Source organism: Colossoma macropomum, unplaced genomic scaffold (genome assembly GCF_904425465.1).
Source record: "Colossoma macropomum unplaced genomic scaffold, Colossoma_macropomum, whole genome shotgun sequence".
NCBI lineage: Eukaryota > Metazoa > Chordata > Actinopteri > Characiformes > Serrasalmidae > Colossoma > Colossoma macropomum.
In genome coordinates this window covers 34,469,684-34,497,278 of record NW_023494798.1, presented here as the reverse complement: position 1 = coordinate 34,497,278, position 27,595 = coordinate 34,469,684, and the positions used below count along the sequence as shown (strand labels likewise).

The 27,595-nt window shown below is 41.4% G+C and overlaps 2 protein-coding genes across 3 annotated transcripts in view; one reads left to right on the top strand and one right to left on the bottom strand.

The window, feature by feature from the left end:
• serpini1 (serpin peptidase inhibitor, clade I (neuroserpin), member 1) overlaps positions 1–20,836 on the bottom strand; it is a 43,850-nt gene extending 23,014 nt beyond the window's left edge. The window contains exon 1 of one of the 2 annotated variants that reach the window (XM_036585738.1): positions 20,613–20,836. The gene's annotated coding sequence lies outside the window, so the exon portion shown is untranslated. Of the gene's footprint in view, positions 1–19,784; positions 19,841–20,612 lie in introns of those variants that run through there. The other variant, XM_036585739.1, reaches the window with a different exon arrangement.
• A 218-nt stretch (positions 20,837–21,054) lies between these two features.
• LOC118818226 (programmed cell death protein 10-like) overlaps positions 21,055–27,595 on the top strand; it is a 28,916-nt gene continuing 22,375 nt past the window's right edge. The window contains exon 1 of the mRNA XM_036585432.1: positions 21,055–21,181. The gene's annotated coding sequence lies outside the window, so the exon portion shown is untranslated. The remainder of the gene's footprint in view (positions 21,182–27,595) is intronic.

Below are 27,595 nucleotides of genomic sequence, written 5' to 3'. Positions count from 1 at the left end.
TTATAAACTATGATTTTGTTCATGTTTTGGACTCGCCCAGGAGCGCCCTCTAGTGTTTGAAAAGCCCGGAAGACACCACAAAGTGACAGTTCTCCTCTCTACTAGTTCCTCGACTGCAGTGCTTTTGATAGTACATTGCATTGCATGAAAACTCACCGCATCAGAATGCAGGCTGCCCCCTAGTGTCATGGAGAGCAGTCTCTATACATGGTAGGTCGTTTTGACAAATGTCAATATTTCATATTTTAAGTGAGTTGACGAACATTTTAGCAGGGGGCCAAGAGCCCCCTAAATCGTACACACTGCACCTTTAAGTAGGGCTGAAAGATTAATCGTTTTTAATATTGAAATCGCAATTTGAAAGAGTGAAATTCAAATTGCAACAGCTGCAATTTTCATTATAGTCAACATGGATGCATTTTAAGTGACCAAATTACGCTGAGCTTGTGAACTGCTTTAAGATGAATTTGACTAATCAGAAGAAACCAAACTGTGTTAAGCATTCGAGCCTCAAGCCAGAAGAAGTATATGCTGGTCTTCTTAGGCAAAAAAAAAGGCCCACACATCAGTTTATAGAAAACAATCGCAATTTAAATCAAAATCGCAATACCTGTCAGAAAATTGCGATAAGATATTTTGCCAAAATCGCTCAGCCCTACCTTTAAGTAAAAAAAAAACAACACTTTTCTTTTCTTGAATTTTGGTTTCGTTGCATCACTAAATCAAACTCCTATTTCTAAAATTTCCACGACATGGGCACTTTAAACATCCACCTGTGCTGAGGCTCTGAAACTCTCCTGACCCTTGCTGGCTCAGGCGGATCATTCCAGAATCCACCAGCGTGGTCACGTGCAGCGTTCGGCCTGCCAGCGTAACGTTAGCTGTTCCAGGCGGGAGAAACAGACTCCGGTCTGTGAAGAGAGGAGAAAGGTGGGCATGGCTGGAACATGGCTGACCTTTCTGCTTGCTCAGGCTGCGTCCAGCACAAAGACCTGTAGGTCCCCAGGGAGAAACTTACAGCGACTTCACAAACCTCACGGCCCACCAGCGGCCCCCCAGCAGCCCCCCAACAGACCAGGTTTCAGTGACTGTACAAACCCGAACTCAGCTACGTCTCTCAGACAGAAAGCACTCTGACTGTCATACGTCCTTCAGTGTAGATTATATCACTCTGAAGAGAATTTAGTGTCAGGTCACAATGACACAGCATGTCTCTGACGCAGATTACATCATCTGTAGATACAGGACGAATGAATACATAATACAAAATGTGCAAATGCGTAAGCTAAACTGTGGTGCTTAACATGTTAGAACTCCATTTATCCCTCCCAAATCATTTAATATATAATTCATCATCAACACAGCAAAAATTACTACTGTTTTTATTACTATTATTATTGTTGTCATTATGCAGCATACAATAATTATTAATAATATTTGTTACAACACAATATACAATAACATTATTATAATAATTCTCGAATAACTGACAATAATTACAACAAAACAACAAAAATAACAACAGTAATAATAATAATAATAATAATATTATTTTACTATTTTACTACTAATATTCTTTATTTGTTATTATTGGCTCAAAGGACACAAATTTACACCTTTACAAGGTTCAGTGTCCATCAGCCAGAATGTATTAATCACACTTCAAAACCAATAAAAAAAACGCTATAAACTACATATGTAGGATGAAATTGCTGTTTGTGGGGCTAAACTGTGGTAGATAGAATGGGTGGGGCTAAACTGCTGTAAGCCGAATGGGTGGGGCTCAACTGCTGTAGGTTGAAGGGGCGGGGCTTAACTGATGTATGCTGAAGGGGCGGGGCTTAACAGCTGTAGACTGAGTGGGTGGGGCTGACCTACTGTAGACTGAATGGGTGGGTCTAAACTGCTGTAGGCTGAATGGGTGGGGCTAATCTGCTGTAGGCAGAATGGGAAGGGCTAAACTGCTGTAGGCTGAAGGGGTGGGGCTAAACTGCTGTAGGCAGAATGGGAAGGGCTAAACTGCTGTAGGCTGAAGGGGCGGGGCTAAACTGCTGTAGGCTGAATGGGTGGGGCTAATCTGCTGTAGGCAGAATGGGAGGGGCTAAACTGCTGTAGGCTGAAGGGGGTGGGGCTAAACTGCTGTAGGCAGAATGAGTGGGGCTAAACTGCTGTAGGATGAAGGGGTGGGGCTTAACTGCTGTAGGCTGAAGAGGCGGGGCTCAACTGCTGTAGGCTGAATGGGGTGGTCATATGTAAATGTGTTTACAGTTGTGATATTACAACTATACTGAATTTAAAATTAAATGCTGAATCTTAGGTTATGTATTTGGACTGTATGACCTGGGAAATGAAGGGCAGGCTCTCCTTTTTTAAGAATGCAAATAAAAAACATGGTTTTCCATATGAGCCCTTTAATATACACACACACCACTCCGAGAAAACCATCTTCAGATTGATTGTTTTTTCCTCTCGGCAACGAGCGTCACAGTGTAGCCCCTCAATCTCCCCCAACTAACCTCCAAAAACACTCCCTTATGCATATAAATACAAACACAAGCTGTTCCAAATCTGTCACTACTCTCATAACTCGCTTCACACAGCACTCATGCACAGCCATTTTTAAAGGGGAATTCTACCAACTTTTCCAAAATCCTGCACAATTAGATGGTTATGATGTAATCAGAGTGGTTCAGAGGTTCAGAGTGGTTTGGTGTGAAACGCTCTGCTCTAGAGAAACTTGGAGTCAGAATTGCTCACAGTGGTGGTGACAGGAACCAGACGTCCACCTCCAAAAGCTCCCTCACAGAAAGTTCCTACATGAAATGGTTATGAATTCACTGCCTGATGACTGAGACACTGTTTTATGATAGTTGTAAGAAGATTTTGGCCTAAAACATATTTTTAAACTACATTACATCCTGTAATGCCTAAAATAATCATTTAAAAGTCAGAGGTACCGAGACTGACTTGGTGGGAGTTTTTTGGGCCATATCGTATGTCTTAACATACTAACATCATACGCACAGCCTCAAAAAGAAGGCCCGACTCGATGTTCAGGTCTCACATGGAAAAAAGTGTCTTCTTGGTATGAAGAGCTGCTTTTGTCTGAATAATGTTTTGACAGTTGTCTTGTCCAAACCACTGTTAAAGGGGAATTCCATCAATTGTTAAAAATGTCTGCGTAATTAAAGGGTGAAGGTGTAAATGAAGAGTTTGATGTCAAAGACTCCATTCTAGAGAAACTTACTGAGTCAGAATTTCATACATGCAGGGTGCTGTGAGGCAAAATAGTCCCCAAAGAAAACTTATTATTTCAGATTTTCCACTATTTCCCATCATCAACATTCCATATAAACTCAGAAGACTCGTGTAGGTTCACTGGTGGTTCTGGATAGTTAATAAAATGTCTGTATTTGTGTTGTAGTCATGGCGACCCCTGGTTCCTATCACCACCACTGTAAAGACATCTGAACCATTTCACACCAAACCACTCTGAATCACTCTGCTTACATCTTAAACACTGAATTTTGAAAAAACAGTGGAGTTCTCCTTCAACACTGGAGCTGCAGAGACACCTTGTTAAGCACTGCGCTTGTGTATATGTGATGAGATCCTCTAGAGCTCCATCTGGAGCGGAGAAAACACTCCAAACGTAGGAGCATCCAGGGAGAGCCAGTCTGTTAGCAGAGGCCTGCAGCACTGGAGCCACTATAAAGGAATAATCTGGCCAAAAATCAAATTCACACATTTCTCACTCTTAGCCCAAATGCAGTCGAGCAGCCAAGACGTGTTTGGTGTCTGAAGTCGGCTTCTTTATTCTGAAAAACTGGAATATTTTTATAAACGCTAAAATCTCCAAAAGCAGCTCAAACTGGGCTACAAATATCTGAGTTATATGTGGAAGCACTCAGAGTTTCAGCTGCTGACGCAATGAAGCTCCGCGCTCTACTTTTCCAAAATGGACAGTAACGCATTGTCTGTGTTTACATCCAAAGATTTTTGCCAATCTGATTAAATGCATTCCCATTACAGATTAAGACTGAGGTGTTTATTCTCACTCTACTGAACAATCTGATGGAAAACCTCCGTTTTCATGCTCACTTTAAGTAATCCGATCCAAAATTACACGCATGCATAGAGAACCACTTAGTGTAAACGTTACCATGACAACCAGCACTACGTGAGTCCAGTCAGAGTGAGATGAGCAGCAGTGAGCAGTGCTTGTGTTTTTAATTACTTTAAAATGGTGTCAGACTCAGGAAAACGTCCTTCACATGTCCTTATTAAAGAAGGCCGAGAGGAAGACGTCGTGTTCTGAGACACATAAGCTGGACGTCCGTCCCACCGCCGTCTTTTAAAGATCAGAGCATAAACTTCGTCTCCTCTGCAGACCAGTTTCTGCTCCGCCATGTTGAACGGTATAAACTTTCACTATGACGTGACGAACATGATCAGAACGGACTTAAACTTTCCGATAGGGAATGTAATCAGATACAGGCGTTTACACGGATATTATTCTTCTATTTAACAGATTATTTACAGGATTACCCACCTCGATCAGTCGGATAGAAACTGTATTCTGAATGGCCTCAATCAGACTAGACTATTCCGATTGAAGTGTTTACATGGACGTATTCTATTCCGATTGAGCTATTAGTCGGATTATTAACAGATTATTAGGCTGCATGTAAACGTGGCTAATGTCACAGCTTGCTCGTTCTGAGGAAAGGAGATCTTATGTGCACTAGATATTCGGACCATTTGTTTTGTGCTTTGTCTCGTGTGCTTTGTGAAGTTTCAGCTCCTGAATGAGGAGCAGAAACTCTCAGCTCTCCTTTCAGTTTTCCAAAGTAGTAAAAGTAGAAAACGCATCTCACATCCAAAGACATTCTGTTCGTCTTTTCTTCAAAGGAAGTTTATTTTTTGCAAAAAAAAGAAAAAAAATGCATTATGACCGGTGTGTATAAAAATTGCGTTATTTATCGCCGTTGTGTTTAAGGTGTAACAAGCTAAAGTTTTCTATGACCAATGGAGATATCGGTCTTTATTCATCAGATGTTGCGTACAGTTAAATCTGATCGTAAAATGAGCGCACGCAAATTTCACAGACAGTTTTGTGATTCATCAGTTTCATCTTTGGTGGATCTGTACAAATCAAACTCACGTCCAGTGGGAGTGTGTATAAATTTGAATGGAAATGACTAACAACCTTAAACAATGCCTGATTTGTGGTGAACTAATCAGAACTATTATCAAGATGATCTATAATACCAACAATAAGAATAAAAATAGAAAAAAACAATAACACTGATCATTTATGAACATGGCAATCCAGTAGAAAAGCAGATGTACTTATTTTTCCTGCATCGTCTAAACAAATGCTGAAACTGTTCCATGTTCCGTTTAAAGACATATTAAACTGTGCTTTTGTTCAATACTACTGACTCCGCCCACAAAGTAAACAATACAAAAACACACTTAGCCTATTACACTGCAATAATACAGCATTTAAATATGTTATTTTAGGAAAATAATTACATACAAAATCAACAAAGACATTTTGTTTATTTACATTTTATTCTTTCCAGACGTCGCAATTTTAACACTATACAGTTTGGTCAGTAGGGGGAGCAGTGCACCTCAAACTCCACCTACGAGCACAGCCACTGACTCATGAACCACTGAATGCTGTCATTTTATTGGCTCCCTACCGAAACATCTGCATGAATTGAATTAAGGTGTGCTTCAAGTAAATGATATGTAAATGAGGCACAGGTAGAGTGGCACTTGATTTCACGCGCTGAAGCCGATTCATCATTTGCGCTCAAATCTACGCTTCTTTTTTCCGCAGCTGTGATGAATGAGGGCCGTTCTGATCTGCGGAGATATTTTATTCAGCCAGAGTATTGAGTGTCATATATGAAGGAACAAAAGAGAAGCTAACACCATTTTTCATGGTAATAAAGGGGGAATGAAGGCATGTTGCCGGTGGAGAAGGCAGCAGGGTTCCTGGCAGCGTTCTCGCTCTCCTCATCCATCAGCCCCCATTTGGCCTGACGGGACGCCCCAGATAGACCCGCGGTGGCGGGACACGGCCATCAGTCTCCCTGCTGCTGGAGCCCAGCGAGAGAGGGATTAAAGTGAGAGGTGAGAAGTGAATTAGAGTGGGAGAAAGAGAGCACACAGAGCAAGAGGGAGCAGGAGGATCAGTGAGGAGGTCTTAGGAGTAAGGGCACGTATTATAGCCTAATATAATAATGTGAGATTATCATTATTCTATTTTTGGAATCAACCTTCATGTGCACTAACTAGAGTGAGCAACTTGGGGAAAAAATAATATGGAATAATGGTAAAAATAATCTAAAACATCTTAAACATTTTACCCTCAACATGCAGGCTCACTATTCAGTAACTACTATGAACCAGTATCTGCTATAAATGATTCAGGATCTATTAAGAATTATCCCAGATTTATTATTAATTATTCAGTAACCACTCTAAATTTATATTTACTAAAATGACTTAATATCTACTATCAATTATTCCATATTTACTATTGATTATTCAGTATCTACTATCAATTATTCCATATCTACTATGAATTATTCAGTATCTATTATCAATTATTACACATCTATGAATTATTCACTATCTACTATCAATTATTACACATTTACTATGAATTATTCAATATCTACTATCAATTATTCCATATTTACTATGGATTATTCAGTATCTATCAATTATTACACATCTAATATGAATTATTCAGTATCTATTATCAATTATTACACATTTACTATGAACTATTCAGTATCTATTATCAATTATTCCATATTTACTATGGATTATTCAGTATCTACTATCAATTATTCCATATCTACTATGGATTATTTAATATCTACTATGAATTATCCCATATTTAATATGAATTATCAATTTTCCATGTTTACTCTGAATTACTGAGTATCTATTATCAATGATTTCATATTTACTATGAATTATTCAGTATCGACTATCAATTATTCCATATTTGCTCTGAATTATTCAGTATCTATGATTAATTATTCCATATTTACTATGAATTATTCAGTATCTATGATCAATTATTCCATATTTCTTATGAATTATTCAGTATGTCGTTTTCAGTAAGCACTCTGACTGATTTACTAAAAATTATAAAAGAATTCTTCACTATTTGCAATTAATGTATTCAGTAACTCCTAAAACTATTCAATAATTGCTATTAATTATTCAATACCTACTAGAAATTATTCAGTAACTATTATGAATTATTCAATATGTAATATGAATTTTTCAATAACTAGTATAAAATCATCTGAATTATTTGGTAACTATGACAAATTATTATCTGCTATGAATTATTCAGTAATTACCATGAATCAGTGTCTGCCACAATTTCAGAGATGCAGGAAGAGGGGGGTGCTGAGGGGGCTGCAGGACCCCTGATTTCAGGATTGCAACTGTTAAAAATAATAATAATACTTCATAATAGTTTGAGAGCAGCTCAGAGCTTGTTTTAGAGCGGAGTTTGTATTTTTATATTTTGAAAATCTGCAGTAGCTGCTCTGTTTAAGTGAACGCCGCAGGTTCATTACAGTGAGCAGGCTGAGGTGCGAATAGAGACAGTCTCAGTTTTGGGTCACAAAGCAGCCTAATGTTGTTTTTTAAACATGAAGAAAATCATCAGGGTGATAAAGACGTTTTATCTCCTGCTCGGTGGGCGTTCCAGTGTTAAATCTCACCGCGTGACTCAATCGGTTACTGCGCCACACGTCAACATTCTGACTGGTCGCCTCTCAGCTCATTTGCAAGTTCGTCCAGAAGGAGAGAGCAGAGTGATGATGTGGATCGGAGGCCTGATGCACCAGTGTAGGTATATGAAGTCATGCCATGAGTTAGTATCATGTATCATGTACGTTGTTGCTTCTCGCCTCATTATAGCTCTATATGGCACGTTCTGTTTGGGACGAATTAGCAAAAAAAAGGCAAACTGTTTTGCATGATGTCATCATAAACACTGCTTAAAATTTCAACAGCCGCAACTGTTGAGAGAGAGAGAGAGAGAGAGAGAGAGAGAGAGAGAGAGAGAGAGAGAGAGAGAGAGAGAGAAGAAAGAAAGAAAGAAAGAGAAGAGAGAGAGAACAGACAAGACAACAAGAGAAGAAAGAAAGAAGAAGGAGAGGAGAGAGAGACAGAGAGAGGAGAGAGAGAGAGAGACACACACACACACACACACACACACACACACACAGACACACACACACACATCGGGGCGACAGAAGAAGACAGAAGGAGCGGGAGAGGGATGAAGAAAGAAGACAGAAGAAGACACAGCGAGAAAGAGGCTGAGAGAGGGCAGAAAGGGGGGAGAAAGAGAGTGAGGAGAGCGAGAGAGGGAGAGAGAGGAAGAGAAAAAGGAGAGGGGAGAGAGGGGGAGGAGAGAGAATGGAGAGAGATAGAAGGATACAGAAGGAAGAGAGAGAGGGAGAGAGAAGGGAAGAGAAAGAGAAAGGGGAGAAAAAGAGAGAGGGGAGAGAGAGGAGAGAAAGAGAGTGGGAAAGAGAGAGGGGAGAGAGACAGAATGAGACAGACGGAGAGAGACGGAGGAGTGAGAGAGAGAAAGAGAAAAAGAGAGGAGAGGAAGAGAGAGGGAAGGAAGGAGAGAGAGAAAGAAGAGAGAGAAGAGAAGAGAGAGAGAGAGAGAAGAGAGAGAGAGAGAGAGAGAGCTTTCAAAGTCTCAGAGGCAGAAATGTGGCCGCGCTGATGGTGCTGGACTCAAACCCCTTCAGCTCCTGACCTCTATATTCCCTCACTGCGATGATCTCCAGCAGGCAGAGCTAATCCATCACTCTCAGAGAGGCAGCCACCTGCTCGCTGCTGCTCTCAGCAAGAGGCTTTCAGACTGATGTATGTGATATTATCTCTGTGAGCTCGTCATCGTAGAGCTTCAACTGACCAGCACTCACAACCCACAGCGCAGCGCCGGAAAAACAGCAGAGAGGAACTCTCAGCGTCTTCTGGACCTGAGAAAGACCTTCTAGACTAAAGAGGCCTGATGATTTTCATGTCTGTCATTTTTAGCTCATTTTTATTAAACTGAATCACGCTTGTATATAAACCCTGCCTGTATTACAGTGCTACTCATTTCAATAGGACGGAAATTAAAGAGTTAAACTGGTCGAAAAACGGCCAATCAGGGTCTGTTTTTCTCTGCGGTATCCAGGTAGACTGTAGTATGTTTCAAAACAAATTTCAAGTACAAACGGTTTGTGTTCCTTGAAAATCGTCGCTTCCTTTCATGTTTTCCCAGACAGAATCTTATAACTCCAAGCAGAAAGTGGGTTCTTAGGATTAGAAGGTTCTGTCTGCATTTGACCTGATCCATTAATTTGATAGGATTTTGATTCTGTACATTCAGAACACATTTAAGGTGTCTGTCATTTTCATGTACGTTCCACATATCAATTTTGCTATTTGGAATGCAAAATCTTCGAAGCTCAATATTTCAGAACTGCTCAGAATTCCAAGGGATAAAACGTCTGTTTAATCTAGAACTGCCTTTTTTGAGTTTTCTACCCCACCTTAAATGCAGCAGCAGTTCTATTCTGGCGCATATATATGATGGCGTTTTAGGGCCACTGTTAAGAAAATTAAACAGTAGACTTTGAGAATAAAGTCAGAATATTTTGAGATAAAACTAAAATATTTTGAGAATAAAGTCGTAATATTTTGACAAAGTCATAGATTTCCAGCGCCAGTACAGCAACCGAGACCCCGACGCACTATGGCAGCCCCCCTACAGTACAGCAACCGAGACCCCAACGCGTTATGGCAGCCCCCTACAGTACAGCAACCGAGACCCCAACGCGTTATGGCAGCCCCCTACAGTACAGCAACCGAGACCCCAACGCGTTATGGCAGCCCCCCCCACAGTACAGCAACCGAGACCCCGACGCGTTATGGCAGCCCCCCTACAGTACAGCAACCGAGACCCCGACGCGTTATGGCAGCACCCCCCCCACAGTACAGCAACCGAGACCCTGACGCGTTATGGCAGCACCCCCCCCACAGTACAGCAACCGAGACCCCGACGCGTTATGGCAGCACCCCCCCCACAGTACAGCAACCGAGACCCCGACGCGTTATGGCAGCACCCCCCCCACAGTACAGCAACCGAGACCCCGACGCGTTATGGCAGCACCCCCCCCACAGTACAGCAACCGAGACCCTGACGCGTTATGGCAGCCCCCTACAGTACAGCAACCGAGACCCCAACGCGTTATGGCAGCCCCCCTACAGTACAGCAACCCAGACCCCAACGCGTTATGGCAGCCCCCCTACAGTACAGCAACAGAGACCCCAACGCGTTATGGCAGCCCCCCTACAGTACAGCAACCCAGACCCCAACGCGTTATGGCAGCCCCCCTACAGTACAGCAACAGAGACCCCAACGCGTTATGGCAGCCCCCCTACAGTACAGCAACCCAGACCCCAACGCGTTATGGCAGCCCCCCTACAGTACAGCAACAGAGACCCCAACGCGTTATGGCAGCCCCCCTACAGTACAGCAACCCAGACCCCAACGCGTTATGGCAGCCCCCCTACAGTACAGCAACCCAGACCCCAACGCGTTATGGCAGCCCCCCTACAGTACAGCAACCCAGACCCCAACGCGTTATGGCAGCCCCCCTACAGTACAGCAACCCAGACCCCAACGCGTTATGGCAGCCCCCCTACAGTACAGCAACAGAGACCCCAATGTGTTATGGCAGCCCCCCTATAGTTAGCCCACTTTATCCTCCAAATATTACTGACTTTATTCTTGACTTTATTCTTGTAGCTTTACGACTTTATTATCAAAATATTACAACTTTATTCTCAAAGTGTATTGTTTAAATTTTTTAACAGTGGCCCTGTTAAAAACCCCGTCGTACATTTATGCTGCGTTCGCATGTTTGTGTTGAAAAAAAATGTCACTCCACACCTCTTAGCTGTACGCAGCTGATGGCGGCACGAAGGTGTGCAAACAAAAAATGGACGAGTACCAGAGGAGAGCTTTAGCAGTGACCGTTTATGTAAGGTGGAAAAAGGCAGGAGGCGCTCTGCAAACGTTTATTCTGTGTTATGAATAAAACCGGCTTCGTCTGAAGTTCAACAATGAGACGTTTGGCATCCAGGAAAAAATCAACAACCGGTTTATTCCTATCCCTCTCTCCTTCTCTCCAGCTAAGACACTTGAAAGTCACTCGTCTGCTGACGTTCCCTCCCTGCACCTCCTCAGGAGAGAGAGAGAGATATCCAGACGTGTCTCCTCTCCTCCACTCTCCCTCCATCCGCATGAAAGAATGCCTGAAACGATCGTCTTTGCTGAGTTTAAAAGGCAGAACAGAACAAAACTGCCTCAAATCCGCGACGCTGGGATTGCGGGCGGCTTTCAGAGTCCTCGGTCCTGGAGAAAAGCCCCTGTGGACGGCCTTCAGAGCGATGCTGGAGCCGTGAGGTGTCAGACTCAATCACTCAGTGGTGGTTCTCGCATCTCCACATGCTCAGATCTCTTTATTAATTCATCTGTAGCACCACTCCCATCACAACCTTCCCCCTCAGCCATTTCACAAAAACCTAATCAGCAGAGAAGACAGCAGCACCAGCTTCAGGCTGAAGAACATCTCAGCTGCACCAGCCCTACAATCACCAAACTGCTTCAATAATCCACAATTAGCCGAGAGAGCGGCTTTATGGTGCCCAAATGACCTTAAAGCTACACTTTTGCAAAATAATTCACCAAGTTTACACACTTAAGGCTCGTTTATGCTCAACGTTTAATACGAATATGAAACAGACGTCCATGCTTCGCGTTCATTTCGTCCATAATTGTGCACGAAATGGAGCAGTACTACTGGAAGCCATGGGGGGCAGTGCAGCCAATAGTTCACATAAGATACAATGGCAATTTCTATCATTGGTAATATCAGTGAAAAGAATTCTCCATCCAAAAGTCACAAAGGATTTAATGGCCTCATAAACCAGCTCTGGTACCAACGACGAAAGAGACGAAAGAGGCACCTGTTTCCCCCGTTATATCAAAAACACGACTGCAAAACGGCTAAAAACAAAACGTTAAAATAGTTTCTAATCACTTACACAGAACCTTGCTTTAATGTTAGAAAGTAGAAGGATGTATTTCACTAAAACTCACCAGTGTTTCCATTTTTCTACAACAAACGGGTTTTGTGCAGTACAAAGCTAATATTACTGCTACTGAGTGCTGATTGGTTGGCGACAGGAGCAGCTCATTGGCTGTTCGCGCTCACTGATGTCATGGACGTAAATGAGGCACTGTTTTAAACCATATACCTCGAGTTTAAAAGCTCTTAAAAATATAACAGCAGTGTTAAAATGTTTTATGCTGTTCAGTGTTCAGGAAATAAATGTACTGTTTTACATTAAAAATGTTTAATCATTTATAAACTATGATTTTGCTCAAATGCTCCATCTTAACCCATTCATTCTGGACTCGCTCGGGAGCGCCCTCCAAAGTGATCATCGTGTTGAATAATCGTGATCTCAATATTGACCAAAATAATCGTGATTATGATTTCTGCCATCATCGAGCAGCCCTAGAGGCTGAGATTCTGTATGAAGGAGGACACTGGATTACAGCACGTGAGCGCTCTCACCAGACGTCCTGCTGCATGTAAATGTTCCCTGTAAATGTCAGCGAGGCAGAACAGATGCCGAATCCCTGGTGTTGCATTTCCAGATATTCTCACATTTTCACATTCATATTCCTGAAGCTGAGCTCTATTAAAGCCCATATCTTAAAAAACAAAAATTTCCTACATTTTATAAATAAAAAGGTTTGGTGTAGAACAGAAACACTATGCAGAGTTTGAAAACGGACCGTTCACTCGCCAGTGCATACATGATAACTGAGCTGCAAAAACGCCCTGTTTTGAATTCACAGTTTTAGTGATGTCACAAAAACCCACACATTTACATACATCCACATATTCATCCCACAGTAGTTTAGCCCCATCCACTCACACTGAAGTTATAAGGAGTGTTTCAGCCTGAAGTACTTGTTGATTGAGGTACAATATAGGACAGCCAATCAGAATTATGTCAATTTGCATATATATCAGTCTGACTGATGTACACCGATCAGGCATAACATTCTGACCACCTCCTTGTTTCTATGCTCATTGTCCATTTTATCAGCTCCACTTACTATATAGGTGCACTTTGTAGTTCTACAGTTACAGACTGTAGTCCATCTGTTTCTCTGCATACTTTGTTAGCCCCCTTTTACCCTGTTCTTCAGTGGTCAGGACCCCCATGGACCCTCACAGAGCAGGTACTATTTGGGTGGTGGGTCATTCTCAGCACTGCAGTAACACTGATGTGGTGGTGGTGTGTGTTGCGCTGGTCTGAGTGGATCAGACACAGCAGTGCTGCTGGAGTTTTTAAACACCTCAGTGTCACTGCTGGACTGAGAATAGTCCACCAACCAAAAATATCCAGCCAACAGCGTCCTGTGACTGATGAAGGACTAGAGGATGGTCCACCACCCAAATAATACCTGCTCTGTGAGGGTCCATGGGGGTCCTGACCGCTGAAGAACAGGGTGGAGATGGTAAAATGGACAATGAGCGTAGAAACAAGGAGGTGGTCATAATGTAATGCCTGATTGGGGTGTATATATACATATAGTATCAAAATGTTTAATCCTAAGAGAAAGAGAGGTTAGAAAATTGCTGCCATTAATTAAAACATTTTTGGCAAACAAATGGCATGAATATAAAATGTAAGAAAATGTAAGCCCTAAAAATAAACACCCTTACATCTGCATCTGTGCATGTGTCCTTATCTGCATATTAAATAAAGAACGTGACCCTAAATTGGGACTCACCTTGATTGAATGCATATTTTTAAGCCATCTTAGACATTTAGATCTGAAGATTTATGCCTGAATACCCGAAAAATAGGTCCAAAACAAATACAAATAGTGCTGTTCATATATGAACTTCCGAAACAAAATCGTTTCATTTCAGCAATATATGTTTAATGTCCTCCAACAAAGCAGTTTTAGTAGGTAACGAGTGCTCAGCATGTTCAAAGCTTCGTCAAAGTCTGTCTACTGAAGCTGCTACATCCCTGGAGAAGATCTACAGTTATGCTCTCTGAATGGGCTGCTGGTTTTAAACTGCCTGCAGCTGTACAGCACATTAACAGGGGTGTTAATGGCTTAAAAACGTTCCCGGGACGTTGCGCTTAATTGACAGACAATCAAAAAAGCAGCTTCATGTTAATGGTGGCTGGTACCTTTGCTGTGGTGTCTGAGCAATAGTTAACACAGGCAACATAAGACTCTAAATGTGGAGAAAGCAGAAAAGAAGCGATTTCATCCCCCCTAATGTAAGGCTGAAATGTAAATAATGAAGGAAGGCAGAAAACACATTTACTTGAACACATCAAGGGTCTTAACGTTTGTTATGTTAATGACGCCTTTAGAGGGCGGCGCTGAGCGGCGTTTGTTTATTTGATGTTTGTTAATGATGCCTTTAGAGGGCGGCGCTGAGCGGCGTTTGTTTATTTGATGTTTGTTAATGATGCCTTTAGAGGGCGGCGCTGAGCGGCGTTTGTTTATTTGATGTTTGTTAATGATGCCTTTAGAGGGCGGCGCTGAGCGACGTTTGTTTATTTGATGGTTGTTAATGATGCCTTTAGAGGGCGGCGCTGAGCGACGTTCCTTTATTTGACGGTTGTTAATGATGCCTTTAGAGGGCGGCGCTGAGCGATGTTTGTTTATTTGATGGTTGTTAATGACGCCTTTAGAGGGCGGCGGCGAGCGACGTTTGTTTAATTGATGTTCATTAATGACGCCTTTAGAGGGCGGCGCTGAGCGACGTTTGTTTAATTGATGTTCGTTAATGACGCCTTTAGAGGGCGGCGGCGAGCGACATTTGTTTAATTGATGTTCGTTAATGACGCCTTTAGAGGGCGGCGCTGAGCGACGTTTGTTTATTTGATGGTTGTTAATGAGGCCTTTAGAGGGCGGCGGCAAGCGACGTTCGTTTATTTGACGGTTGTTAATGACGCCTTTAGAGGGCGGCGCTGAGCGACGTTCGTTTATTAGACGGTTGTTAATGACGCCTTTAGAGGGCGGCGGCGAGCGACGTTCGTTTATTTGATGGGTGTTAATGACGCCTTTAGAGGGCGGCGCTGAGCGACGTTTGTTTATTTGATGGTTGTTGATGACGCCTTTAGAGGGCGGCGCTGAGCGACGTTCGTTTATTTGATGGGTGTTAATGACGCCTTTAGAGGGCGGCGCTGAGCGACGTTCGTTTATTTGATGGGTGTTAATGACGCCTTTAGAGGGCGGCGCTGAGCGACGTTCGTTTATTTGATGGGTGTTAATGACGCCTTTAGAGGGCGGCGCTGAGCGACGTTTGTTTATTTGACGGTTGTTAATGACGCCTTTAGAGGGCGACGCTGAGCGGCGTTTGTTTATTTGAGTTCAAGTTGTTCGTGTCCTCAGTTGGATATTCTCCTCTTTCTACAAACACCTGAAGCTAACTTTACTGAGAAACCAAGGGACTTACAGAAACACAGTTTAATGATTTTTCACTCTTCTAGGTGAGGATAAAGTCGCCAAACACTACATCACCAGAATATACACTGTATTTTTAACACAGTCCATCTGCTTCGTCCACTGTTTTCTTTAGTGAGAGGTTTGTGTATTTGCTGGTGAATTACACTGGCCTCAGTTACATTAAGGCTCCAGCTCTGCTGCTTTGGTGCCAGAGAGATAAAAACTCTCTCCAAGTGTCAAAACTTCCTGAGTCATCGCGACACTGCCTGGTAAAAAGAGTCACTTACAATACCCTCCAAAACAGGGTCTCTCCAAAATGGCATGTTCATCACACAGAATCAATTTCTCCCGGCTGATTCAAGGCTGGTGCTGAGAGTGTTATGTTACAGTTACACTACATCAGAGCCAAGCTGAGGCGAACAGATTTAAAGGAACAGTTACTCAAAAATATCACGTTTCTGGCACTGCATGACAGTAATGTCATCTTTAAAAACTGACAAGCTTACATTGCATAGCTAAAAACAACATCAACAGCCATCTTGAAGCAATCTTCATCCATTCAAAGCAAGAGCAAAGCAAAACGTGTACAAAAAGCACTGTAGAGAAATCCTGAAGCCTGAGTTTTGTCTGTACTTCAGTCCATGTTTATAGTTAACAGTACGACACACTGTGTCAGAAACCACATAATATAGACTATCAGAGATTATCTAAAAATCTCCAGCCATTATTCAAATTTTTTGCATAATTAAATGGTTTGATTAAGTGGTTTGGTGTGAAAAGCTCTGTTCTAGATAAACTTACCGAGTCAGAATTGCTCACAGTGGTGGTGATAGGAACCAGACGTCCACCTCTAAAAGCTCCTCACAGAAAGTTCCTACATGAAATGGTTATGAATTCACCGCCTGATGACTGAGACACTGTTTTATGATAGTTTTGGGAAGAATTTGGCCTCAAAATATGTATTTAAAATGGAGGAGATCTTTATGCAAGTCAAAATAGTCCCCCAAAAACATATTATTTCAGATTTTTCACCATTTCACCATCATCAATATTCCATTAAAAAAGCTCAGAAGACTCGTGTAGGTTCACTGGTGGTTCTGGATAGTAAATAAAATGTCTATATTTGTGTTGTAGTCATGGCGACCCCTGGTTCCTATCACCACCACTGTAAAGACATCTGAACCATTTCACACCAAACCACTCTCAATCTCTCTGTTTACATCTTACTATTGAACTATTGCTGTATTATACAACAGTTAGTTCCGGCCACACAAGCTGATTGGTTGAGAGGCGTTCTAACTGTGGTGATATTTCACCATAACATCAAACAGAAAATGGACACTTTTAAGATCACATTTGACCGACAGCTGATTTGGTCAGACTCTGAAGATGAGACACCATTCGCCCAACGTGTAGTCTGATCTTCAGAGTCTGACCAAATCGGACTGAGACATAAAACTGCCACAATATCAAGTTTAGCTCAGTTTTTTGCCAGATCAGTATTAATGTTGTTTTGTTCCAGCCAGTCTGTAAAGCATCTTACAGCCCATTTAGTTTGGCGAATGGTGTTGGGTTCATTTCTGGCTGATTCCAGGTTGTTTAGCTGTTCTTCTGTCACAGCTGTCGACTGAAAAGCTGCTCAGTGGTGATGACAGTTTGGGAGTTTAGTGTGAGGAGCTGGAGAACGAACTGCCGGCTGTGCAGCGAGTGGGCGGAGCTCGTTACTCTGACGTAGCAACGAGCTGCTCGTTAAGGAACTATAATTTGGTGAAGGAACTGCGAACATTAAAACATATTAAACGCCGCGTTCATGGCCCAGTTTATTAATTTATTACTGTATTTATTTAACTGTTGTATTAAAGCAGTAGAACACTCGAGGAGTGTGTTATCGCCAATAACATCACGGCTGTGATGATCTACTGTGACCAAATCACAGCCGTGATGTTATTTCGTGAAAACGCACTCCCTCTGTGTTCTACTGCTTAAATGACATACAGACAGCTTTTGATTCCCTATACTGAGCCATATACTAACCACGCTCAGTCCTGTAAGGGCTCATATCCTGCGTTTTCTGTTTTATTTTTCCTCCTGAGGGCCCTTTAAGGAATCCCAGAAAAGTCTTCAGGTGGACGCTGGGAGGTGAAGAGGTTATTAATTCCTGTGAACAGCTTCAGAAAGAAAGGGTCCATTCAGTCCAACACCGGCGGAACAGGCTGTGTGTGCGCCAAGGTTACTGCGGCCCAGGACAAACCCACCCGTCCACCAAAAAACACCGTCTTTGCAGCACCTGCACCCAAACACGGGTAAACAAAGGAGCCTGAACTGCCCTTATACTCTCACAGTTATGTCCAGATTCCCCCTCTTACCTCAAACATGGTCAACCAAGACACATTAGGGGTCAAAACTTCGCTTCTTTAGTTTTAGCACTGAAGCCACGAGGCTAACATAGCTAACACATACTGGAAGCTTCAGTTAGCATCGTGCTAACCGCATGCTTAAATCATCACTCGCCTCAGTGAGAAAGGGTGAAACAAAACACATGTTTTTGAAATGTACACTCTCAAAAAGGACGGTTCTTCAAGGATTCTTTAGTAAAGGGAATGGTTCTATTCAGAACCATGAGTTCTATGTAGAACCTTTTTGAAAATGGTTCTATGTAGCACCAAAAAGGGTTTGTGTACTGTTACGATGTCAGCTTGTATACAATAGAAAAAGAACCATTTTTGGTGCTGTATAGAACCATTAACAACACATTCTCCATCAATCTGAAGAACAATTTCACCATGCAAAGAACCATTTAAGCATGAAATGGTTCTATATAGAACATGGCTTTACTAAAGAACCGTTTAAGAGCCATCTTTTTTTAAGTGTACATATTTGAAATAAAAGCATTGATAAGATTTTCTGGGATTTGGTAGCGTCTCGTCATTGTCCAAACAAACAAACAAACAAACAAACAAACAAACAAACAAACAAACAAACAAACAAACAAACAAACTTGTCTCCATTGTTAGTCCTTCAGACTGTGTGAATGGAAATAAAACCTCTTTACACTGACTTACATTAAAACTTACATAAAAATAGTACAGCTACTATTTTGGAGACTTATTTTTGTTCGGACAGTGATGATAAGCTAACATTGCTAAATTGTTCACAGTGGTGGTGATAGGAACCAGACGTCCACCTCTAAAAGCTCCCTCACAGAAAGTTCCTACATGAAATGGTTATGAATTCACTGCCTGATGACTGAGACACTGTTTTATGGTTGTGTTCAGAAGTCTTTGGCCTTCAAACATGTATATAAAAAATGGTGGAGATGTATGTGCAAGTCAAAATAGTCCGATTTTCCACTATTTTCCCATCATCAACATTCCATATAAACTCAGAAGACTCGTGTAGGTTCACTGGTGGTTTTGGATAGTAAATAAAATGTCTATATTTGTGTTGTCATGGCGACCCCTGGTTCCTGTCACCACCACTGTAAAGACATCTGAACCATTTCACACCAAACCACTCTGAATCTCTCTGTTTACATCTCAAACACTGAATTATGCAGATGCTTCTTAAAAATTCATATTTAAGCAAAAGCATGGAAGCTATGTGGGCATAAATTTCAGGCTGGTAACATAGAAAATGTTTCTTTGCCTGATTAAAATCTGCATTTAGATCCATTTTTGAAAAGATACATTTCTATAAATACATTATAATCCCAATAAACATGTTCTGCTGCACTTCTGCCCATGCAGCTGCACTGTACGCACGCGTATATGTGTGGAATGATAATGAAGGCACAGCTTTGGAGCAGCCGCTATCAGTCATCGCTGCAAATTAGCACGCAATCCGCCTCCACGGAGCACCAATCAATCTAAAGGATCAATACATACGCCAGTGGGAGAAGACCACCCTAAAGAGGCCTGCGCTGGAGACGGCAAATAGAGTGATGCAGTGTAATTCCATCACAGCCCATCCACACCTTTCGTATTTCACTCTTTCCTTTGACCACCTCATCAATTATTCATCTGTTATATTATTGATCTCGTTCTCTGCAACTGTCTCCACTTCATCCACACTTTCCACCAGTTTTTCTCTATTTCCACACCTCTCTCTCTCTCTCTCTCTCTCTCTCAGCTAAGCCCCATGTGCACACATCAGAAACAGAAAGACAAACCTGCCATTTCACACAGCCATGATGAATAATCCCAGTCTACAGCAACCAATCAGAAATCTCTCGTTCCTCCACACCGCCTCATTTACAGAAACATGAAATGGGATTTTTCTGAAGGTGACGCTCCCCGGCACCCAGATGTGAGCAGCCTGCAGCAGCTGGATCCTCCAGTGATCCTGAATCCAGGCACATCTCAGGCTTTCCCATGTTGAAATACATTATCACAACACAGCACAACATCATGACACCAATAACTTGCTCAACCATGAATGAAAACGAATATATACTCTAATATTACTCATACATACGCAGGCAGATGTTCGTTTCTATAGGCTTATATATAAATTACATGGAATAGTGCAACACTGGACTGCCCACAAATGTCAAATCTGGCCGCATCTGCTGTTTTCAGTGGCCCAACCCATCCAGTCACGTTAACCCAGACCTACAATTATAAAAATAACTGCTTTATTTATATGACTGCACATGCAAAGTTGCATGCCAGCCTTATCAATATTATATGGGTACCACATCTGTATTGCTGATATAATGCTAATAAACAAAGGTGGCTTATAAAGGTAGGCAGCCCACACAAGTGAACCACGCATTAAAGCAAAGCACATGTTCCCACATTTGTATGTCCATGTAAAGGCATTACTGCTTGTTTACCACTCATATCATCAGTGATGATGAGTAATAGACCCATTAAGTAGCTCAGTTTAGAGTTCATCAACAACAGCATCATTTTTGAGCATAACTAAGACCTTTTAAAACATATGGATGGTCTATTTTCAGCATAAATCATAAGGAAAAACCCTTTCAGATCCTTACCGTGTTGTTCTAGGTGGATGTTGAGCTCCAGGCTGCTCCTCAGCTTGTCCTTCACCACACGTTGCTCACGCTGTTATATTATATTTTTCAGAGGCGCTCCGTCCCGCCCCTCCGCACCGATTGGTCCACGGAAATAACACAATTACTCGCCAAAACGTACAATTTTATCTACGACAGACGAAAAATGAACACGTTTATTTTAAATGTAAACATTCCTGAAGACAATCGCGCTCATTTCGCATGACAAATAATTGAAACAAAAGAAGGCGCTGACAAGGTGAAAGCTATGATTGGCCGAACGGCACGTCAATCACTTTAGTCACGCCAATGAGAGCCAGCGCTGGGAGTTGTAGTCTTTTCCCCTATATGCGTCGCTCTTGTACGCGTCGGAAAAACTACACCCCTCTGTGTCTCCACCTTGCGAACGGTATTCATAGAAAAAAACAGATCCTCCCTTATTTTGTGGATTTTGGTCATGCAGAAAACTTCCGTCTTTGGTCAGAGAGAAAAGGTTTAGAGTTTCTGGAGATAAACGGGGGACAAGAGGAGGATTCAGCTCAGTACAGCAGGTATGAACTACCGTTAACGTAGCGGTTGAGCTCAGCTAGTAAACGCGGCTAGAGCTGCATCAGCTGGCACTAATTTAAATTTAAGGTAGCCGGTTAGCTTTGTTAGCCAGTAGGCTAACTTAGCTTCACGACCCCACAGTGACAAAGTCACTCGCTGTAACCGCGTTTTTGACTCCTTTTTGGCTTTACTGCGATGTTTAAGACGCGTTCAACGACAAAACCTTGACGAAAGTACATTAGAAGCCACCGAGCTGTGTTAGCTAAGCTGGTCGAGCGTCCAAAGCGGCTAAACTAGCTTAGCATTCGTGTTTGGTTGATGTTATCTGGGCTGGCGGTGGCAGAGAGAAGTCATCGAAGGAAAACGGGTTTCCATATCTAGAAATTAAATTTCACTTCTTTTAAATGTAGTTTTATTTCAACAGAATGGTAACTTGACGTTAAAAGCACGCCTTTCTTGTTTCTACGCTCATTGTCCGGTTTATCAGCTCCACTGACCACATAGGAGCACTCTGTAGTTCTACAGTTACAGACTGTAGTCCATCTGTTTCTCTGCATACTTTGTTAGCCCCCTTTTACCCTGTTCTTCAGTGGTCAGGACCCCCACAGGACCGTCTTTCAGCACTGCAGTAACACTGACGTGGTGTTGGTGTGTTAGTGTGTGTTGCGCTGGTCTGAGTGGATCAGACACAGCAGTGCTGCTGGACACTGTGTCCACTCTCTGTCCACTCTATTAGACACTCCTACCTTGTCGGTCCACCTTGTAGATGTACAGTCAGAGACGATAGCTCATCTGCTGCTGCACAGTTTGTGTTGGTCATCCTCTAGTCCTTCATCAGTGGTCACAGGACGCTGCCCACAGGACGCTGTTGGCTGGATATTTTTGGTTGGTGGACTATTCTCAGTCCAGCAGTGACACTGAGGTGTTTGGTCACAGTGTATACTTGGCCACTATATGTGCTGATGAAATTATTAAAATACCTATGTTACTAATAATTCCTAATGTGAGATTCGCTATTGTAAGTGGCTCTGCATAAGAGCCTCTGATAAATAATGTGATATATTTACAAAATTATAATGTATTAATTAGTGAATAATCAATTTTAACATCCGTGCACTTCATATATACACTGATCAGGCACAACATTATGACCACCTCCTTGTTTCTACGCTCAAAAACTCCAGCAGCACTGCTGTGTCTGATCCACTCAGACCAGCACAACACACACTAACACACCACCACCACGTCAGTGTTACTGCAGTGCTGAGAATGATCCACCACCCAAATAGTACCTGCTCTGTGAGGGTCCATGGGGGTCCTGACCACTGAAGAACAGGGTAAAAGGGGGCTAACAAAGTATCAGAGAAACAGATGGACTACAGTCTGTAACTGTAGAACTACAAAGTGCACCTATATAGTAAGTGGAGCTGATAAAATGGACAATGAGCGTAGAAACAAGGAGGTGGTCATAATAAAGTGCTCAGTGAGTGAATTTAGTCTATATGTAGAGAATGGAATGGACGTCCATCTGTTCTGACAGTGGGATTCTCTTTGTTTTGAGAGAGTTCGTTTTCTATAGAATGGGTTTCTGCTTCTGTGGTTGGAATGAATATTAAGATAAACATTAACGCGTTTGGTTTATGAGAGATCTTAGCTTATATTCAAATACCACTGTCAATTGACTAACACGGTTAACGAGTTAAGTAGCTATTTTGCATGAAACCTTCAGTAATGGCTGTTATTCAGTTTCTGGAGTCTACTGTCCTGTTAGTGTGTTTCGGTCCTCATTTGCTCATTTATAAGATGATAAATATTTATATTTTAGAGCAGTAAATTATAATTTGTTTGCCATATTGTTCATTCCAGTACAGAGGACTAAGAGCCCTGACTGGGAAATATTGAATACACTGGGGACAAGGCTTCTGCTCTGCTCTTTAATGATCAGTCAATAAAGACAGTTAGCTGTCATTGACATGATTATATAAAGTTGATATGTCACTAACTTAAAAATGAAAATGCTGTAAAATGTTCATATGATTCACACAGTCATTCTGACAGACTGTAATACACTACAGGAAGTGTAGGGGGCGATATGGCTTCTACTGTTTCATTTAAAAAGCTCTATAATGTTCATGTGATCCACACAGTCACTCTGACAGACTGTAATACACTACAGGAAGTGTAGGGGGCGATATGGCTTCTACTGTTTCATTTAAAAAGCTCTATAATGTTCATATGATCCACACAGTCATTCTGACAGACTGTAATACACTACAGGAAGTGTAGGGGGCGATATAGCTTCTACTGTTTCATTTAAAAAAACCACCAACACAGTAGTTACAGTAGTTACATTTACTTGAGTACATGTACTTAAGTAAAATACTGATGGATTTGTCCTCTCCTGAGTATTTTTAAATCAGAATACTTTCACTCCAGTATAGTAGTGAGTAAAGGGCTGTACTTTTTACTGATTTACCTTTTCCCATTCATATTTAGTTACTTTTTTGTGTTCAATTCCGTTATGTTTTGAAGGCGACAACATCTGTACTATTTTTTGATGGGTCACATTTCTGACTTTGGAGCTTTAGCATTTTATTTTAGACCAAAAATATCCCAAAAAGAGAAGAATAGAGCCATGTAATCTTTAGTTTCTGTGCTGATAGATGCTGGATTTATAAAAACAGTTCCACGCAGTTCTAAATTACTCAGTATTTAAGTAGTTTTTGACCTGATACTTTTGTACTTCTACTCAAGTTGTGTGTCGGCAAGGTACTTTTACCTGAATCGTTATTTTACCTAAGTATACATACTTTTACTTGAGTATAGATATAGGCTTCTCTACCCACCTCTGTTCACCGACAAGTCTTTCGTGATCATGAAATGTTAGAGGCGGTTAATTGCCATATAAATACTCCATAAACTAGTTAGTTGTCTTTGTTTGTCCTCTGTATGCAACTATTAACCTCTTATTCTCCAGGGTATATTTTGGTTTGTCCATCTGAATTTACATGACCAAACCGTAAGGCAAATTATTCAGTAACTGCATGAAATAAATGTAAATTTTTATTTTATTTATTTATTTTTTTGTAAAAGCTCCCCTCAAATTAACAGAACGTGTGTTTTATGATCACACATATTGCTATATGCTTACAATTTACTGCTGAAAGCCAAAAATCTTAGACGCTCTTTGTATTATTTTATAAAATTATGTTTACAGAGCAGATCACTGAAGAGACGCCATCTGTTTATAGTTCATAGCCCAGATTTGTGGAAAAATGGGTCGACTTTCAGTAGACAAAAAACTGAGTTCAGCTTCTTTTATTATAAGGGTTTAAAATGACATCACCCATCTATTTGACTGGAAAGAAGACAGTTACAGCTCTCATACGACCCCCACCTTTAGAATGTAGCTTATGAAATATGAAAGTTATGAAGAATATGACGAAGTGCTTTTTGGAACCACCGGTGGCCTCAAGGTGTTGAAGAGGTTAAAGTATAAGCTTGAATTTGCCAGATTGGCTGATTAGCTGTTTTGCTTCCCGGCTTAAGATACTCAACGGCTTCCAACTCAAATAAACAAACATTGCTCACTGCCGCCCTCTATAGGTCACATAGCACCAGTCAGAAGTTAGAGCTGTTGTTTTTTTGTAAGACCCATGATGTGGTGGATAAACAAACATGTTCTGCTTTGTTTCATTCACATGTGTTTGCCTCAGTCCAGCAAATGAACACACACTGAAAACAGAGCCAATTCACATTCTGTTTGTTGCAACGTGATGTGATTGTGAAAAAGCTGTGTGGAAAACAGTTGCGGTCGTCTTAAATAGTTGCAGTCGGATGATTGTGTAATAATGGTGACAGAGCACTATTACGTCACCAGTAAGAGCACCAGAATATGAACTAGGACAGCATTTTGACTTGTAAATCACTATTTTTAGAATTATGACTTCACAAATAGATCTCTAGAGTAGCTTAATCCTCTTGGAAAGCTAATGTTATGAGCTTTAATGTTAGACTCCACAGATTGCTTAGTGTTTTTGCTCATATTTTCACACTCAACAGAGAAAATTCTCTGTTTTGTTTGATTCTACATACGATTCTGGGTAACTGTAGACGTTTGTGTGAATGTATAAGTGTGCAGTATTGTTTAATGTCAACACAGCTAGAGATAAGCTTAGGTAACTAGTAAGCAGATTAGCTAACTAGCCAGATTAGATGCTTTAGAGTGGCGTAAAATGACTATAAAGAAAATTAAATCGTTAATTGTGGTTATTATGAAGGTTCCAGCTGTCTTTCAAGCAGATGGGAAATGAAAATGAACTAGAACTAGTACCATTTTTGTTTTTTTGGATGTAGAGTGGAAAAAAACGTATAATGTTCGCAGTGAAATCGCTAAACAGATGACAAAAAATAACTGAATATCTGAATATAATATTTAATGCAGTTCTTAAATGAATATAGTCGTTATTTGCCTGACAAGATCTCAGATTTACGTTGCTTTAAAAACTATTGATTAGTTGGGTTATTCTCATGAGCAAATACTAGGACCCAACTTGAAAAAAATTAAATGACTTGAATAATAACAAACACAAATGATTTACTTGATTTTAATTAGATTTTTAGTAATATTTTCCAGTTTCAGTGACCAAATTCTTCTTTTTTTTAATTGTCTTATTCACAGTGTGTACACTGCTGTCAGACTAAGCATTTTAAAGCTAGTGTTTTTAAAAATATAAATATTGCATTTTTCATGTTTTAGCTCATTATCGCAACACATTGACAGCCATTGAGGTTTTTCTTTTGTCTTGTGTTACAAAACTTTGTTGTTTTTGTTCATGTTCTTACAGTTTACATGCAAAATATTGAAGTCAACAGATTCAACAGTAATAATATAATATAATGCACATTTTTTCTAATTAAGTGTCTAATTGTGTCGGTAATGGGAAACGTGGACACATTGCAGTGATGAGAATTATTAAAAATGCCAAAAACTTAAACTCCTCAAACTTTTCGCTGTATCATATAGAGCTCCAGTTGATCTACTAAATTATATGAATATTGTTTATCTGCACGAAACTAATAACTCTGGCCATGTTTTGAGGCGATTTGGTGAGAACGACCCAGTTACTCAATAGTCTAATAGTCTCCGAGATAAAGTGAAGGAAAAGGTCTACAGAAAATGAAATTGTGGTGATTAAATTCTCATTTTTACATTAGCGGGATGCGTATTTTCTTGCGCCGTAATGAGATGACACGAGCTCCTGACCTCCTGGGATATTTATGGACGTTCCTGTGAATATTTTGTGGTGTAATAAAGGATGCAGATGAAAAGGCCTGCTGACGAATAGCCCGGAGGCTCTTGCCATGCATCACCGAGACAGATTGGACCGGAGCTTTTCGAACCGCTGAGCGTGTTTATAGTATTCGGGGCTTCGTGCCAGCAGAGCCCCTCGTTCCTCATTTATAATTAATGTGAGTTATGAAATACAGAGAGGACGTAAAATGAGATTTAATGGCCTGCAATAAGCCACTTAATTTAAACAATGCGGTAAAGTATTTTTCGTCTGTGTGAAATAGCCTGACGTACTCGCATGCGATAGAACGTAATTTCACAATATAATAACGTCTCCCTCCTTTTTTTGTGCGCCAAACCTCATCACTTGTCGGCCTCGAGGCCTCCTGCATTAGTCTAATCACTTTTTATGCCGCCGTTCGTTCGAATCGCAGAGTTATTTCAGGTTAAAATAGTGCCATTGTCTTAAAGTGAAGGCTGGAACGAGGCTGATCTGAGCTTCAGGGTGTTGGCTGTTCGGGTCGAGCAGCGTCATCACAAAGGAACGTTTCAGGAATCAGGTGTTGGCCTACCTTTGTGACGAGGAAATGCAGATGGTGAGTCATGGTGTTTGTTGCCTGGCAACCTGGCAACACTCACACACTGAGCTTCCAGTCTATGAGCTCTAACTGGCTTGTATCTACACTCATTGTCCATTTTATCAGCTCCACTTACTATATAGGTGCACTTTGTAGTTCTACAGTTACAGACTGTAGTCCATCTGTTTCTCTGATACTTTGTTAGCCCCCTTTTACCCTGTTCTTCAGTGGTCAGGACCCCCATGGACCCTCACAGAGCAGGTACTATTTGGGTGGTGGGTCATTCTCAGCACTGCAGTAACACTGACTTGTTGGTGGTGTGTTAGTTTGTGTTGTGCTGATACGAGTGGATCAGACACAGCAGTGCTGCTGGAGTTTTTAAACACTGTGTCCACTCACTGTCCACTCTATTAGACACTCCTACCTTGTCAGTCCACCTTGTAGATGTACAGTCAGAGACGATAGCTCATCTGCTGCTGCACAGTTTGTGTTGGTCATCCTCTAGTCCTTCATCAGTGGTCACAGGACGCTGCCCACAGGACGCT